Here is an 18,547-nt window from a genome sequence, read left to right on the forward strand (position 1 = left end):
GCTCTTTGAGGGTTTTTCCAGGTTTAACTTTGCTGAAAATAAGTGAAAACCTATTTTACTAAGTGAAAATAAGTGAAATATTTTAATAAGTGAAAATAAGGGAAAAACATAAAGCGAAAACTGCTTTGGTTACAAGGCACAGTAGAATAACCTGGGAAGCATCAATAAAATGTCAATGCCTTAGAGGTCCCTCCTCAGAGCAGCTGATTCAGAAACTCTGGGGATGGTATTTTTTTACTGTACCAGGTGATTTTAATGAGCAGGTTGAGCCCCACTTAAATATGCTATTTGAACTTTGACCTCCTTTACTGATGCCCTCAGTGCTGCCCTCTTTTGGTTGTGAGGTAGGTAATTACTATGGAAAGAGGAACTTCGAAGTATTTGGTTTCATCTACTTAAACCCACCAGAATTTATTCTGGGGAGGCCATAAATGGGGAGATAGATAACTTTCGAAGGAGGCTATATGTATTTTTATAGCATTATGAAAGCAAAAGCAGGATTTGCTTACTTTTTTTTTTTTTCTCAAGACTGACTAAGGCTTTTGCTGGCAATGGGAGTGTTTGTAGTAACAGAAGGAAGTAACCCTGGCAAGTGATAGAGAGACATTGTATCCTAAGAGTCTTGGGGGTGGTGGGTGCGGGGGATATGTCGGTGGGATGGTTTTATTTCATCATAACTTGGTGCTGGTGTTGACTGGATACTCACAATTAGCTACATGCTATGATTGGGTTACTGAACATTAGGTTCTAATTTAGTTTTAATTATTTCAGGTTGTTGAACTGTAGCTGATTTAAGAAAACTTGAAACCAAGAGATTTTTTTTTAACTGCTCTTATAGTATTTTTAGTGTGAACTGGGGAGGGAATAGTCATAAAACAATTTGTCACAAGAGTGGAGGGTGTGACAATACTATTAGGTGGTGATACTTTAATGTTGTAGTTTTAAAATCGGATCTTGAGAAACTGTGTCTTTAAAGATTTTTTCTTTTTTTGAGAGACAGAGTTTCGCTCTTGTCGCCCAGGCTGGAGTGCAATGGTGTGATCTCGGCTCACTGCAACTTTTGCCTCCCGGGTTCAAATGATTCTCCTGCCTCAGCCTCCCGAGTACCTAGGATTATAGGCAGCCTGCTACCATGCCCAGCTAATTTTTGTATTTTTAGTAGGGAAAGGTTTCACCATATTGGCTAGGCTGGTCTTAAACTCCTGATCTCAGGTGATCCACCTGCCTCGGCCTCCCAAACGGCTGGGATTACAGGCAAGAGCCACCACACCTGGCCTTTAAAGGCCTTTTTAAAAAAAGGTTAAATGTTTTTCACCAGTGCTCAATGAGAAACACAAACATGATTACATTTTTTGGAGTGGCTGAATTACTTGATCAAAATTTAAAAAAAAGGTATTTTCCCTAAGTGGTTTTTGCTTAGTACAGCACCTTTTTTTCCCCCTCAGTTTTCATGTCCTGAATTATTTCTGCATCATTAAGTTTAGCTGAGGAGCCAAAATTCTGTCATTGTGGGGGGATTGCTGAGGTGTCACATCGACGAAGGGAGGTATTTAGAATAAGATATCATTTTGGTCTGTTCTTGAGTGTTACTCCAAGAAGTTATGTGAGCAGAGAAACACTAATCCTGTAGGCCATCTGTCTTTCCCATCATGTGGCAGAACCCCCATGCAGAATCTCTAGTCAAGGTTGGACCATGGCTGCATTTCACTACATCTGAAAAGAGTCCCCGGTAGTTGTGTGATTTTTACCTCACAGATGGCTCAGAATCACATAAAGACTCAACAAATATTTCATCACAAATTTATTCTAGCCCTGGTCAAAAGTGTGAAGTAGGACATTTTCTTCAAGTGTATTTTTTTTCTGTCTTATTGAAACACTTTCGATACTGTTAGCGTGACTTTGTGTCCCATCCGTCCAATATTTGCTGTACTCACAGCTGTTACCTCTGCAGGGAATCTTTGCAAACTAGAGTTCATTCTTTCATGGTTCTAGGCAGTGAGCTTAGAAGGGACAGTGGAGCTGTAACGCTCACTGTTTCTAAACTTATGCTGTAAAAGGCTCTGATACATGCAAGATCAGAGAAAATGTAGAACAAAGGAGGCATATGGACGAGGTGAGGATACTGGGAAGATAATAAATTTGCACAGAAGGGAAGGGAGTTTATAAAATGTGGGAAGAGTCAGGAAAGGCTGGCAGGAGGGGAACCGGGGTGTAAGAAGGATGTGTATAATATGTAGGTAGAGAAGATATGTCATGAGGCCTCGCAATGCCCTCATTACCATTATGGTTAGGTAATTGCCAACACATGTTTTCGGAGCACCTACTGTGTGCCAAACATCGTTCTGGTGCTGAGGGTATGGCAGTAAATGAGCCTAGCAGAATTTCTGTCTTCAAGGAGCTAACATTCTATTCTAGTAAAAAAGTTCTCTTGCCCTTGCTAAGTTTGAAATGCCTGTTTATGGTAAAGGAGTAGAAATGGTGGATGCTTTATATAAAAATATATGATTTGTCTTGGCAAAGCATCCTTGAGGAGAGATTAGTACAGTGAAAAAAAGTATTGGGTAACATTCTCCCCATTTCCACCTTTCTGTCAGGTCATAGATATAAATTACAATTCTGGCCCTCGTTCACCCTCACATAGCTTTCTGGCATCCTTTCCCATTCCCTGAATATGAGAGGAATGAGAAGGTTATTTGGAAGGTCGCTGGTCTTAGGAGTTGTCCTGCTACAGTTACTGGAGAATCTTGAATTTCATCTGGAAAGACTGCAAGGCAGTCGGGGCAAGCATGCTATGAGAAGTCAATTGGTAAGCAGACCCCAGAGATGAGAAGCATATGGGAAGCCAACCCCATGATTTGCTTCCTTAAAAAGTATGGGTTGTGGATGGATTTTAAATCCTACTCTAAATACAAGACTGGTGTTAGCGGTTGTTTGCAGGAAAACCAAAGGAACTTAGCATCCTTCAGTGTGTTACAGAGACTGTGTGGCCTCAAGCAGTGAAGTGAGGAATTCTTTTTGTCTTTTTTCTCATATGCCCAACCTGGAAACCAGCAGAATTTTTGATGGTGCATCTGGTTCCTGGTGTGCTGCAGAAGTGATTAGTGTGTCATGTCACTGTGGCCTCTTTCTCTGCCCCAGGAGAATGTCTGGGGAACAGAAGAGCAGAGTCCTGCCTGGGAACATGTGGGTGGGGGAGCTATTCCTTCTCAATAGATAGTGTGAGAAGCACTGATCCAAGGTCCTGGCTATTCAAAGTGTGTTCCTGGGAGCTTGCTGGACATGCAGAATCTCAAGTTCCATCCCAGAACCTGATGTTTTTATTTGGAGCACTGGCCTTGGCAACACATGTTCCTTCCTCACCTTTCCGAAGCCTCTCACTCCCCACTGTCGCCCACTCCTCATAGGCTACCGTCAGGAATGGCATTGGTGGAGTGTTGGTGAAGGTGTAGTCACAAGCATTCTGATCTTTATTTTACAAACTCTAAACCCAGAAGACTCCAAACTCAGAAAAGTCTAAGTCACAGAAAGCAAAGGAACAGTCTTATTTCAGACACATCTACAGTCTTTGCTGGTTAAATGTCAGGAAGCCCACAAAAAGCTGCCGGACATTTTAGGGTATGAATTTTGAATCTGTACTTCTTGACATCTGTTGGGCTACCATGCCCTTCAATTTACCAAAATATGGAAATTTCCTTATGGCATTCTACCCAAATAATGAGGAAAATGTTGATGCTTCTCTCAGCCTCAGGACCTTAAAGCCACACCGTTCCTAACCACGCTTGCCTATATGGCACTTAGCACTTTACGCAAAAAACAAACAGAGGTATTTATTCCCTGGGAGTTAATATAAATGCTTTCTGTTTTGTAAAATAGGAATAGTATTTGTTCCGTTATCACAGATCTCTTGCGGACAAGTCAAAATTCTTCAATTAAGGTTATATCTAGTTAAAGGAATTTTTCTCTTCGGTCTACATCCCCACCCTGAATGTCCTTGCCTGTTAGTTCCTTGCAGGTGAAAGGTAAAAAACCTTTGCAACTTCATGCTATAATTGTGCCTTTGAATTTTCAGAGGAAAAGACAGTGAGAGAGCAAGAGCAGATTGAGAAGCAGAGGAGTGAGTCACAAAAAGAGAAAATGACAGAAATGGAGCACCCTGGTGAGTCCCAACCACATCCATTCTTGATGATAACAACCAAAGCTCAGAAAATGATTTCTTACAGAATGTTGTATCAAAAGGAGCATATTGTATGTGCAAAGTTGCTGCAGCTTTCCCAAGTTGGTTTCAAACTATCCAACTATGATATTAACATATTACCTTCAGCCGGTATGATACACATATTGGAATGTTTTGTATCATTGACTACTTTTCCTGTGTCTGTCCACTCTACTGTTTCAAACCCCTAGCGTTGGGACAGTGATTGAACCCAGGTATTCTTGTCAAGAATAGTTGGAGGGGCTTAGCAATAGATCAAGGTATAGAAGAATTAAAACTTGTTATAGCTTGATCTCCTTTGAGATTAGAGTGCACAGGGTCCTCTCCAACCTGACACACTTGGCCCTTTTTTGACATAGGTTTAGTAAGTTTTGTGTGCATTTGTAGATATTTTTTCATTCCTAGGGGTTTGGCTTCATTGAGACGTGAGTTGTGGAGCCAAAATACCAGAGAGGCTGGCTGTTTTTGTAGCAAGAGTTAGTTTATTTTGTGGTTGGGTTTGAAAAAGAAAAAGCTAAAAACTGCCCTCAAATATCTGATTTAGCTGATTGCTAGGTTATCTAAATCAACTTGAAAACTTTGGATAAGCATTATTCAAACACTAAAGGCAACAAAAGTCTATTTAATTATGTTTGCTCTGATACCTAGCTTCCCGGCTGACTTCTTTTCCAGTTCCTTTCATCCTTTCACAAACCTGAGGAATGAACATAACAGAAAAGGCATTTTACTTAGTTACCATTAGAAAGCATGAATATCATCAACTCATATATTTTTACTCAGGTTAGTACTCTGCAGACATCGTTGTTGGATATTTTATTCTGGGATTGTTAGAACTAAAGTTAGCCTTAATGACTTAAAGCAATGACTTTTATAAATTTCTCCTGAAATGATGTTTTGGTACAAAATGCCCTGAAAATGATTTAACTATAGATAACACTGAGAATTTTACTTACTGCTTTTCATCAGAAAGACAGCCTGGGTCTCCTTTCCCTCTCTCCACCCCTTATCCCCTTTCTCAGAGATTAATTGAGGAAACATTTTAAAAAGTTTTCAGTTTTGGTTAGGAAATAACATCATTAAGCAAGTTTTGCTGGGTGATGTGTAATCACTGAAAGGCCAATTTGTTCAGGAAGCAGGAATTAACACCTTTGCTCTAGTGAAAAAGAAATTGGTACAAGACTTTAAGGAAGTCAAAATGATGAAGTTTGGATTAAGCTCTTAGCAGGAAAGGCAAAGGCCACAGTGAAAGCAATCCTGAGTTGGCCAGCCCTGGAAACAACTGCTAGCCCCTCGTTAAGTGTCTTTTTCTTTTGACACAGAGAAGTTAAAATATAGTGCAATTTAATATAGTCAGCACACTTCACCCTGAAGTCCAATCAAGTTATTAAAGAAAAAAAAGTCCATTCAACCCAGCCATTATACATGACTCTATAGTTCTTGGAAATAAACTACAAGTCAGCTCTGGAAACAGAAAACGAATCCAATTGACCACTTGAGGGAGGTAGTGGGTTATCTTGTCTAGAAAAAGGACCTCAGTTCCTTGTTAGTAGTGTGCAATTTTAAGAACTTTGAATACCTCCTGTGACCGATGGGTAAAATGAGATCACAGGAACCCAGACAATGGCCTTTTCTCCACTTGGATCTATAATCTAATTTTCCTATAAAGTAAAGGGAATAAAATAGATTTACAGAACACTTGTGATAGTCTAGCTGATGGATCACTTTAAAAAGACAGAAAGAGGCAAAGTATGGGTAGTTTATTTTCACAAATCAGTTTCAGTTTTTTTCTATGAAATTAATGAACAAGAAGCCCATTAAAATGATTGTTACAATTCTTCTTTTTAATTGTTTACTCTATTAAGGTGACAATACTTGACAGCTTGATATATGAACAGTGTTCACTTGCCCAACATAAACATCAATTATAACATGAAAATGCAGTGGTCCTTCAACCCTTCATTCACTCATCCAGGTTAAAGGCAGAATTTGGAAAGAAACCAAAATTAAAGTTAATTTTACCTAGATTTCAACAGATGTTTTTTAACAAGAAAACAAACAAAGAAATGGTGGCTGAAGAAAAGTTAGCTGAGATGAAGAGTCAAATGGGTCGTGTAGGAGCAAAGTCATTGTATTTCATCAGAGTCAAGAAAATTATTAACTATTGAAATGGGAAATCAAATCATTAAAGTACGAATACCATTGGCTCTCTGATTTCTTCTTTCCCAGGTATCATAAAATATGCTTGAACTTGGGTTAATTCCTCTCGGACTGAATTGTAGTGCCGTAAACCAAACTTTTCAAAAAGATTGGATGCAAAACTATTATGGCAACAGGAATTTTTATCAACATAAAGCAGGATTTAATGCAGGTATATAGTATATAGAGTCAAAAAGGATTATAAGATTTATAATGAAAAACAGCAGTACTCTACTTCTCCATTTGCTATCCCCAACTCTCGATGTGCAGATACCAATTTCAATTTGTTTAGCTATTTCTTCTGGCATCTAATTCCAAATGGCTAAATAACACGTTTATACTAATTTCTTAAAAATGTGCAATAAAGCTTTAGGTATTTTCTATTGCTTCCTCTTACTGGAGAAAAGAATCCAGCCCTATCAACTCTCCCCACACCCCTTAATATATACTTCCCGTTTCCTCAGCCTCTAAATGCTGGTAAATTATCATTTTTGGTTTAACCTATATTCTGTGTTTGCTTTATTATGACTACATAAATACTATACACAGCTGAGCTAAGAAGGGTGCTCTGACCTTTTTTTTCAACTCTTTGCTTTCCTAAATGAAAAATTGCATTATTTTTTCATTAGCTGATTTTTATATTTCTACTACTGATTCATCCCCCAAATCCAAGGTACACAACCTCTCTCAATGCAAATATAATAAGTGATCCATCGGTTTCATTTTTTTCAAAGTATCCATCCCCTTTCCCTTAAGCCCTCTGGCTGCCTCCTCCCACAACTAGTTGTTCCCTGTGCCTACTGCAAGCTCTGGTCCAGGGTCTTCCCTTTACTATCAAACTGGGGATTCTCTTTAACCCTTTCCATTGTTATATTTTAAAATTTCAAGAGCTATTTTATGTTTTCAGGATACTCTATGTTAAAAAATACATAACATTATTTTCTTATTTCATCAGATGGAATAGTGCTTTTATTTAGCTTTCTAAATTTATTTATTATAGTTTCTTTAAAGTTTTTGTGGTAGACACTGGATGCAACACTCAGATCACCCTTCAAGGAAAGAGTTGTTGCCCAAGATCACCTTCCCTTTTTGAGGTAGCCACACCCAAAGACTGTTCCATGTGGTCTATGAGTGCTTGGCCATCTTGGCCCAATGTGGGAGAGTTCTGAAGGGCTGTTCTAGCCCCAGAGACTGAGGCTGAGGCTGTCATGGGGCTGGCCTTGCAGCTTGACTTCTTCGTTAGCCCACCCCTGCTTTTGTCCCCTCCAAAGTGACTCCCTAATAAATATCTTGCATGCTCAAGCCCATCTCAGAGTCTACTTCCCAGGGAAACATAGCTGTGACTATATTCTTCTTCATACAATATATCTGTCTCTTCTAAGTTACTTTTATTCTGTTTATGCATTGTAGACTCTGACTTCTATGCTAGATGCTTTCTGTTCTGCCTTATGTGAAAGACAAGTTGATTGAAATCCTAAGTATGTATAGTGCATGTTTCCTTAGGGTCACCATGTAGAAAAACTGAGAAAACCAACTGTTTATTTGGTGTCTAGGTCTTTTTTCTTGACCCCAGACAGTTTCATCTTTTCTCCTGCTTGGGGAGCATAAACCTGGCTAGCAGTTTTCTGGGATCTAGTCAGGAAAGGGGTTTGGAGTTACATTATTAGTGTAAACATTTTAATTTAATAGTCTAGGTTTTTAGTCTGGAATTTCAGCCCCAATTTCAATTCTGCCTGAAAAACATACTAAACTTCTCTGTTTAGAATTCTTTAGATAATTCTCTTTATTCTTATTGTCTATCAGGGTATATAGGAGGGGTAATTTTAGGATATGTGAAATTGGGAAGTGATTGGAGGAATCTAATTTTTCCTTAAACAAAATTTCAACCAATTACTTCAAAATTAAAGTTATCAGCTCCCCCACCCACCTGCCTCCACTGTACCTTCAGAGATATACCTCCTAAACTTGGTCCTTTCTAGGGCTCTGCAGAAGAAATTGTGTCACTTCTTGTGGACCTTCTTCCTTCCTGTGAACGCTTGAGGCTCTCTGCTTTCAATTAAGTGAATTACTGCTTATCTATTCACTCTTCATCTTTCAAGATTTTGTCAATATTGCTCCTCTGCTGTGGTCCCTGCTTCCATTCTCTTTATCTATGTGGGTTCAGATCTTTAAAAATTTCTGTATTGTTATTTAAGTAGAGTTGGAAAGAGCATAGTTATATACACATGCTCTGATTGAACTTGTTTGAACCCATCAGAGTACTCTTACTGTACCAAATCAGCAGCATGTGACAGTGTTGATCCTGTCCTCTTTTTAGAAACATTCTTCACTTGGCTTCCAGGATATCACACTGGACAAAGTTTTTTTTTCTACTTTTCTGACTGTTCATTCGCATCGTTTAATCTTTCATTTCCCCAAAGATTAACTTTCATGAAAAAATCAAAATATGGCATTTCTACCAAATAATATTAACTAAAGTGCAAGAGCAGATAGGATGACAAAACTGAAAGACTACATGTCAGGTTTCACATATAGCAAAGAATAACTATAAGACAGCTCACAAATGAAACTGAAGTATATACTTTTCAAAGATATTCACTTAGCACTCAAGCAAGTAAAATGATTTTAAATTTTTTCTGTTTTCTGAAATATTGTTGTAAGATTCAAACACGCAAAAAATATGAACACATTTTAACTTACCTCTAATAATTACGGAAGAAAACTTAAAAACACACAAATTAAATTCATGCTTTTATTGAATTTTTTTCAATTATAGACTATATCCAACTCTGTCAAACCAGTTTCTATATAAGAAAGGAGAAAAACCTATTTGTAAACTATAACAAATCAATATGTCTGAATCAAACTTCCTTTGTTCAAATAGAATATGCTACGTGATAAAGGACTGAAAAAATAGTTTGGAATGAGAGAAATTGGAAAAAAGATATAACTTTATAGACAAAACTTCAATCATTGTATTTTTTGATCATTGACTCATGAGGTTATATTTTCAGAAATATTTTATTTGGTCATCTTAGATGATCTACAAAGATTACCTATTGTGAATATGTATTAAAATTTTTAAAAAATATACCTGAGTGTATTTTATGCCGTTCAAATCAGAATTTGTACCAGAGAGCTAAATATTCTGTATAAGTGATAAATACCTTGTCCAAGCCATAGTAATTATTGCCATTAGCCAAGTGAACCTAGTATTACCTTCATTCATTATATAGTCTATCATGTTCTCAGAAAGGACGCAAGGAAAATTTAGCAGGAATGTATAGTTTATCATGTTTATAGCCAGGAGGCCAGGACAATTTATGCAGGGAAAATTTGGCAAAGAAAATTTAGTGTTAGAGTTATAAACACAGTAATTCCTAACATGTTAGTCCTTAAATGGATTACTGTAAAGAATGTAGTAAGTTTAGGTCAGAGCTATGACATATAGAAACAAGAATGATTCATATGCTTTTAAGACAGTATTCAAATCAATGAGTTACCATCTATTTTTCTTCAACAACTGCTTATGCATGTGGCAATATGAGCCTAAGACAGGTGCTGATGCCTCAGTCACTTGGCCACACAGTTTTGTGGTTTATGAGTCATGGGAATTGCTTGTCTTACTCTGACTGCTAAAGTTCTGTCCTATTGTCTTTTCATGTAATAGAAACATGACTCTGATGACAAAGCCCAACTAATTACACAACTTAATTTAATAGTTTAAAGCGCAAAGGGCATTCCCTGAGCAGTAAAATCTTTTGTTTGGAAATTTTAAAACAAATTATATTTTACTTTATGTTTTCTTGTTTACATAATAAGTATTTACAAGAACACAATTTTCTCAAGATTTAAACTGCTTATTGTTCCATAAATAGGACACACATTTAGAAAGAGGATTTTTTTTAAAGGAATATTTTAGTGATTACTTCTGGCTAAAAACATAAAACTCTTTTAGTGCTTGATGTTACTGGAACCTTGCTCTAGATTATTTTTTGAATCTTTGCTGTGAGGTTAAGAATAGAAATGTTTTCACTCCCAATTATTGCTTTGAATTAAGATTTTGTGTCTGGGTGAAATTTTCCTCTGGCTTAATGCATGACCAGGCTGGTAGAAATGTTTCACCTAAATCTTCTTATTTTTGTTAAAACATTCATAATCCCAAACCCTAATAGTTGGAAGTGCATGTGATAATTGTTAGTCCCACTCCTGTCCTCATTTTATAAATTCCCCCGACAACAGCCTTGCTTAAGATTATCACTTCTGTTTGATTTCTTCCAGTGATAGAGAAGTTTCTGTTCAATTTAGGCCTCTTGGGTCATGTTACCAACTGTTTTTACCCTAATACAGATTCCTACATATCAAAGGGTTTTGTGGGTTGGACCAAGGAGCAAGAAGGCTTTACCTAAAAAGGTCAGGAATGTAAATTGCCCAAGGTGAACTCTGATTTAAAAGAAAAGGGCACCATTGTTCCAGTGGGATTGTGATTATGATAGTTAATAGAAAACATTGTCAGCCATGTTGGCTCTGGGGGTGAAGAAGAGAGTGTTTTCCAAGACTGGGATTGATGTTAGTATCCTGTGAGTGTAAAGTGTTCTAATATCTGGCCTGTTTTCAGGAGAGCTGAGGCAAGTGAGGCAGCTTGCTGAGCCAAAGTTCTTACTAGCCTTATTTCCTTTCCTTCATTAATTCTATTATTTTAATGGCTTTTTGTTAACACTTAGAGGTAAGGAATACAGTCTGCCAAATACATAGCAAGTCATCCTGTCAAAAACAGATATTTCAAGATAAAACTCCTTGGTCTAAAAAGAGAGATTCAAAAGAAATTGTAGACAGTTTCTACTATCAATGATTTTACAGACTGATGGAGATAAGAGAGGAGATAACAACCTCTTAGATAAAGCATATAAAACATGAAAGCTTTCAAAACTTTATAGAATGTAAATATTACATATTAACATAAACTCTAGAATGCATAGGTTCATCAAAGCAGAATGGAATTGAGAACATTTCTACAAAAGGGATGTAAAGAATATGACTTTTCAGGGTTGAGGGAAAGATTTTCGGGAAGGAAGAGGTGCTCTTTAGGAGGTATGGATGGGGGATCTTGTGATAATCAGCATATCCTCACAAAGCAGAAGGGTTGAAGGGAGTTTGTCTGTGAATAGAGCCTTGCTGACTTGGGTAGCATTTCTTCTTTTTTTCCCACTTCTTGGTGGTTGTTTCTTCAAGAGGATTTGGACTTACCACTCAGGAAGACCTGGTATAGGACTGCTTTACTGTGTATCTGGGCTAATGGGGTTTGATTGTTGAAGGCCTTAGTGGTCTCTTTTTGAGGACCCCTTTTTGTCATCTTCCCTTATGGGGTCTGTGCTTGAGATCAGTATGGTAGCCTGACCCCTGACTCCCCCAACCCCACCATGCAGTGTGACCCTTTTCCAGGTGTTTAAGCCTCTTCCCTGGGACACCTTGTACAATACTACACTACATTTCCTCCTGACTTGAGCTTGCAGCCTTCATTCCTGTGCAGGTACGCAGACAGCTTTAAAGATTTGCTCTTAGAGGGATTATTTTTGGAACTTTTAGGACTCTGGTGATTTCCTGAGCTGAGAATGACTTTGCCCAGGAAATAATGAATTGAATCATTGTCTGTCTTTTGACCCTCAGATCACCTTTTTTATTTTGCAATCTCTGCCCAGTCACTAGGTATCAGCCTGGCTGCACCCACTGATAATACCTTTGTGTATTTTGTAATTAAAAGGCCAATTTCAGGCCCATTTCAACTGGGGCTGTTGGAACTTCACCTGCCCCCTACAGGGAGGTGAGGTTTGTGAAACTGGGAAACTGGAATAACAAGTAAATTAACACACCCATCCCTCCAACACCACCCACCCACTGCAGGCTTCGTGGGCTGATTGATGACATTTCCTAATATAGCAGGGGTAAGATGACTTAATTTGAAAATAGAATTAAAACTTTCCCTTTTTAGGAGCAAGCATCACTTTGGCAACACCATCAACCCCAAGCACATTAGTTCTTGTGGTCAAAACATTAACAGGGTGCTTTGTTAACAAAATGTTCAGGTCATGATAAGGCCAACGAAGGAACTGTAAGACTTTTTATGAGCCTAGTCTTTCCAAATAGCACTCCAAGTTAAAAGTACTGAGAGTAAAAGTTTCTTCTGTAATAAGGCCCAGATGATCTGGGATGAGAGTTTTCAGGAGTGGGCAGAGGCGTTGGGGTGTTGCATTGACCAAAATAAGCCACCTCATGAAAAGCGGGAAACAATTGGTAGGTCCCCAAAGTGTGCAGCTATCTGAACAGTTGGAGTAAAGGATTTCAGATAGCCTCACTAATTAGCCTACTTGGGCAGTTTAGAAGAGTGGAGGGCCTTTTAAAGATGTCCCAGGGAGTGCTAAATGCTGGGGGAGTTTATTGCTGTGCTTATAAGCAATGGTACTGGACAGGGAATTGAAATGAGATCCTGTGATCTGCAGAGCACCTGCTCTGGGAACTCATCTTTATGGAACCTTCCCTGATTCTAAACTCTGATTACTTTCCTACTCTATCAGCTTACTGTTTTTAATAAGAATTATAGATTAATTGTTAGCACTTATAGAGTGCTTCATCTTTTTAAGGCTTTGGGGACAATATGTGGGGAAGGAAGGTGGGAGGGAGGGGAAGCTGATGCCAACAGCCTGAGAGAGAGGCACCTCAGCCCTTAGTGCGAGTCTCAGCTCTAGCTGTATGTTGTTAGACTAATCATGAAGCCTCTATGGGATTCTGTCTTGCCATCTGGAAAATGAGAGAATTGGATGAGATGTCATTTTGGTCTTGAAAATCACTAATAATAATAAATTATATTTATTAGTGCCCTAATATATCTTATTTGGCTTTATAATAATCCTTGAGGTAGGCATAGCACAAAACATGATCTCTGCTTTAAAGAGGAGTAATATGAGATTCAGAACTGCCAAGTGATTACCTTATGAAGCACAGGTAATGCACAGTGCAAACTATGTTAAGAATCCAGGCTTTTTTATTTCTAGTTTTTTCCATACCTCTCAAAAGTTGTATTTTGATAGACTAGAGATCTTCTTTGAACTAAGTACTTGAAGGCAAGGAGGGTATATTATATGTGTTCTCTAATTCTCCACTGCTTAATAAATATTGGTCACTGACTGGCTAAATAGAAGCTTTGGGACATTAGGTGACAATGTTCTTACTTTGAAGTCCAGAGCATAATCATGATAACAGTTACAGGTTTTGAACTGCTATACTATGCCAGAAACATTACATATAATACCTCAATTATTGTTATTATTTATTTGAAAGGTGAAGAATCTGAAGCTCGGAATGGCAAATCACACAACCAATATGGTGAAGCTGGGATGCAGACTGAGGCTGCCTGTTTCCCTTGATGGCAATAACTTGCTTGTCTGACCCTTTCTCTCCCCCTGTATCTTTCTCTTGGTGCTTTCTCTTGGTTCCTTCAGACCTTCTTGGGCTCCCTGAACTGAAGGAAAGTAGCTGAGAAAGATTGTGGACCCAGCCAGTGTTGTAGGAGGATTCTGTGGGTTTCAAGAGTAGGGTGAACCTGAACCTGGCTCTCTGTTGTTGTCACTATGGAGGAAAAGTATTTCTTTAAGATGAGAGGCTGCATAGTAACTAGGGTTAAATGCAATCAGAGGCAGCCTGAAAAAGAATTTCCTTGCCCAAAAACACGAAACAGGGACAGCAGCTTGTGTGGGATCAAGCAGAAAGGAGTGACTGACCTGGTTTTGTGTTTGCACATTATTAAACAACTTTAAGTATATGTAATATCAACATTGTGGGTCTTTGAGATCGTGGCTTTCTTCCTGGTCCACTCAAGTTTGAGGAGTATTGTTCTAATTCAAAGAGTAATTCTAATTGTAGATCTTGAAGGTCAAGAGAAAGGAGAAAACATGGTAGGTGAGTAGGGGAGGTATTTGCAGGCAATCCTCTGGAAATAAGTCACATTTTTTCCTTGATTCATATATTTATTTGGTAATGAAGATTTATTTCTAAGTGAAGGGTAGAGTCAGTAGGACTAGTATAGATAAGCTGTTATGGTCAGCAAAGTTTATCTTTACTCCTACAGTCTTCCCCAGGAAGCCATCACAAATCTTTTTGGCACTCTTCATGCTCTTTTTTCAGGGGACTCTTCAGCTTCTAGAATGGTGAGCAATGATCTGGTTAGGAGCTAGGCTTCTTTTGCATGTCCTGGCCCCAGACTATTCTTAATATCTACCTAAAATACATATTGCATATCTGTTGAGCCTGTGTATTCTAAGGAGAGGTCACTTGTTTTATCTTACTTGATATGCTTTTCTAATTTTTAAATATTCTCTCATTCATCAATACTTAATTTTTCTATCTAATGTTCTTCTATTCTCTTTCTTACTGCTTTCCAGGGTAAAAGCTTGCTGATAAAATAAATGAGACCATAATTTAAGATAATGGCTTTAGGGTTTAGTTAGCCCTTTTTGTTAGTCTGTTCCTTTGCTGCTATGAAGAAATACCTGAGACTGGGTAATTTATAAAGAAGAGAGGTTTAATTGACTCACAGTTCTGCATGGCTGGGGAGGCCTCTGGAAAGTTACAATCATGGTGGAAGGCACCTATTCACAGGGCTGCAGGAGAGAGAATGAGTGTAAGCAGGGTAAATGCCAGATGCTTATAAAACCATCAGATCTCATGAGAACTCATTTACTAACATGAGAACAGCATGGGGAAATTGCCCCTATGATCCAATCATTTCCTGCCAGGTCCCTCCCATGACATGTGGGGATTATGGCAACTCTAATTCAAGATGAGATTCAGGTGGGGACACAGCCAAACCATATCACCCTCCATAATGATATGTGCATTTTAAAATATCCTTCTGAAGAAAATGCTTTGTTTCCAAAGCTTTACTGTAGTTGTGAGATTTGGAGCTCTATAATTTTCTTGTCAGAGCACAAAGGTCTTTCATAGCTTACCAAATAACATGATATAGGCAGCTTACTGGTTTACAGTACAGAGGGCAGAGCATCACTACTTATTTTGGTGAGACTGATAAAGTCAGATGTATCTTGGGCACAAAGTAATTATAATTTTGTTTGATTTTATCTAAATTCAAGATAAAGCAGTATTCTTTTTTTTCTTTAATTATGGAAACACCTTGCTTTGGGATCTATAAAAATATCTAAATTCAACTTCAAAACAACCAAATAGTTTAATTAAATTCCTAGAATTGTAGAATGATACAAGAAGTGGGATGTTGAACTAAAAAGCTACATCAAATTCTGATTTTGGAAAAGAAAGCAATGTAATATTTTGGTTGCATCTTTCAGGTGACTATAAAATGTTGACTTAAACATTGACAAATTACAATTAAATATTACCTTGGAAAATTGCTGTTTTAATTATATTGACTTAGACATCTCACTCAAGTTGATTGTGAAATTACCTTTTTATTACCTAGAAATCTTTCATATATGTTGTAGGAGTTTTGTTAAATATCCCCATAGATCTTTGTAATGTTTAATCATTTTTTTCCCTTGATGTTTTATTTGCTGACACAGCTTCAAATTCTGCATTTGAATCTTGAATACTTCTCTTGTGACCTTTAGTTTTCTGATCACAAGAGCTCATGAAGTGCTGGGTAAAATTAATGAAAAATGACCTTAAATCTTGAATTTCAAGTATTAAAAAAGAAATATTCATCCAACTTTTATAAAAAGTTAATGCCTATTAATGATAAAAATTTCTCTGTAAACTAGTATTTAAATAGAACTTGCTTAACCCAATAAAGCCGTCTATAAAAAAGCTTACAGTTAATATTTTATTTAATGGCAAAATGAAATACTTTTGCCTAAGATCAAAATAGGGAAGGATGCCCATTCTCATCACTTCTCTTCCACATTATATCAAAGTCCTAGCCAGTACAATAAGGAAAAAGAAAGAAATAAACTCATGTAAATTTGAAAAGAAATAAAACATTTTATTTGCATATGATATGATCATGTATGAAGAAAACTCTATGGAATCCACAAAAGAACTCTTGGAAATAATAAGTGAATTTAGCCAAATTGCAAGATCCAAGATTGATATAAAATAGTCAGTTGAATTGTTATATACTGGCAGCTAACAATTGGAAAACAATACTTGAAAAATAATACCATTTGCAATACAGTAAAAAAAATCAAATATCTGAAGACAAGTTTAATAAAAAATGTGCAAGACCCTACACTAAAATTTATACAATGTTACTTGGAGAAACTTTAAAAGATCTAAATTGATAGATAAATATCACATCTGTAAATTGTTAGACTCAATATTGTTAAGAAGACCAAACTCACCTATATGTTCAACTCAATCTCAATCACAGTCTCAACATACTTTTTTGAAGAAATGATAAATTCTAAAACTTCTGAAGAAATTGATAAATTCTAAAATTGAAATTGAAATTCAAAGAATCTAGCATAGCCAAAGCAATCTTGGAAAAGAATAAAGTGTAAAGACTTAAGCTACCTTATTTTAGGATTTATTTTACAGCTATAATAATTAAGACACTGAGGTGATGAGGTAAGGATAGATTAAATAGGTCAAGAAAACTGAACAGAGCTCAGAAATAGACTCATGTATATACAGTAAATTGCTTTTCCATCAAGCACCCAGTCAGTGGGAAATTCATTAGAGGAAAGGATTCTTTTTAAGAAATGGCAATGGAACAATTCACTATTCATTTGGAAAAGGTGACCCTTAGCTCCCTACCTCACACCATAAATAAAATCTAATTTGAGACAAATAATAATAAAAGCTAGAACCATAAAATGTCTACAAAAACCTCAAGAAAATATCTTTGTGATCTTGAGATAGCCAATGATTTTTTAGGCGGGATACACAAAAGCATGAGTTTTAAAAGAACACAATTCATAAAATAAACTTTATCAAAATTAATAATCTACTTATTAGAAGATATCATCAACCCCCCATATCCCAAGAAAACAAAAAAGAACTGAAAAGTGAACCATGAATTGGGAGAAAATATTCACAATGCTTACATTTGACAAAGGATTCACATCTAGAATAGATAAAGATTTCCTGCAAATTGACAATAAAAATCAAATCCATAAAAAATGGGCAAAAGATTTGAACAAGAACTTCAAAAAGAAAATAACTGAATGACAAAAATTAAACATATAAAAATGGATTCAACATCATAGTACTCAAGAAAATGTAATTGAAAACCACAAGATAACATTCCATACCCACTAGAATGGCTAAAATAAACCATGTCTGGCAATTTTCAAAGTTAGTAAGGATATGGAGCAACTGGAGTCAGATCAGTGCTATTGTGAAATGAGTTTAAATTTCTGTTCATGTTAAATTCTGTTCAAAGTGATTTGATTTATTGATAAAATTGTTTCTGGAAAATGTTATTCATCCATGCAATTACCCAACAATTATGTATTTATAGTTCACAATGGGTGAAACAAAGTTGTTGGTACCTTCAAAGAGCATGTAGACAAGTTTGCAAATTAAAGCCTTGTTAAGTCAGCCACTATATAGCTACTGTTGTTTATCACATTTTCTTGAATCTCAAACACATGTATTATCTTACAAACAATTTCAAAATAAATCTGACAACTGATTGATCTTCTTACCAAGGACTTTTTATTAAATCAATGGTACATTTTACAGTTGAGGAAATGCATTAAATACATATAGCTATTATATTCAAATCAGCCAGCTGTTCTGTCTGGAGGAAGTACATTTTAAACATGAAAAGAAAAAGGTAAAAGCAATGACTATCTCCTGATTGGAAAAAAAAATCATAGGAGGTTATAGACTCTCATTTTATTTATTTTGTGGATTGGGAGAAGGGTTGGTTCTTTCTAATTTCTGTCACAGACTGAAAGCAGAGCCTTTAAGGGATTTGGTGAAGGGGTTAAGAGTTGGACTGTGGGGTCAGACAGACCTCTGTACTGATCTTTTATTTACCAAGTACTTCAATGACTTAAATGCAGGATAATTGCTTACCCTCTATGGGCCTCAGTTTCCTTCTGTATAATGATGCCAGACTTAATGGGCAGTGGTGAGGTTAAATGAGTTTCATTAAAAGGTGTTCAA

At 36.8% G+C, this 18,547-nt stretch overlaps 1 protein-coding gene across 7 annotated transcripts in view; it reads left to right on the top strand.

Moving 5' to 3' along the window:
- TRMT11 (tRNA methyltransferase 11 homolog) overlaps positions 1–18,547 on the top strand; it is a 273,729-nt gene that overhangs the window by 187,412 nt on the left and 67,770 nt on the right. For all 7 annotated transcript variants that reach the window (XR_008525810.2, XR_010140203.1, XR_008525823.2 and 4 more), the window contains one exon: positions 4,070–4,156. The gene's annotated coding sequence lies outside the window, so the exon portion shown is untranslated. The remainder of the gene's footprint in view (positions 1–4,069; positions 4,157–18,547) is intronic.

Source organism: Pongo abelii, chromosome 5, assembly GCF_028885655.2.
Source record: "Pongo abelii isolate AG06213 chromosome 5, NHGRI_mPonAbe1-v2.0_pri, whole genome shotgun sequence".
In the NCBI taxonomy this organism is placed as follows: domain Eukaryota; kingdom Metazoa; phylum Chordata; class Mammalia; order Primates; family Hominidae; genus Pongo; species Pongo abelii.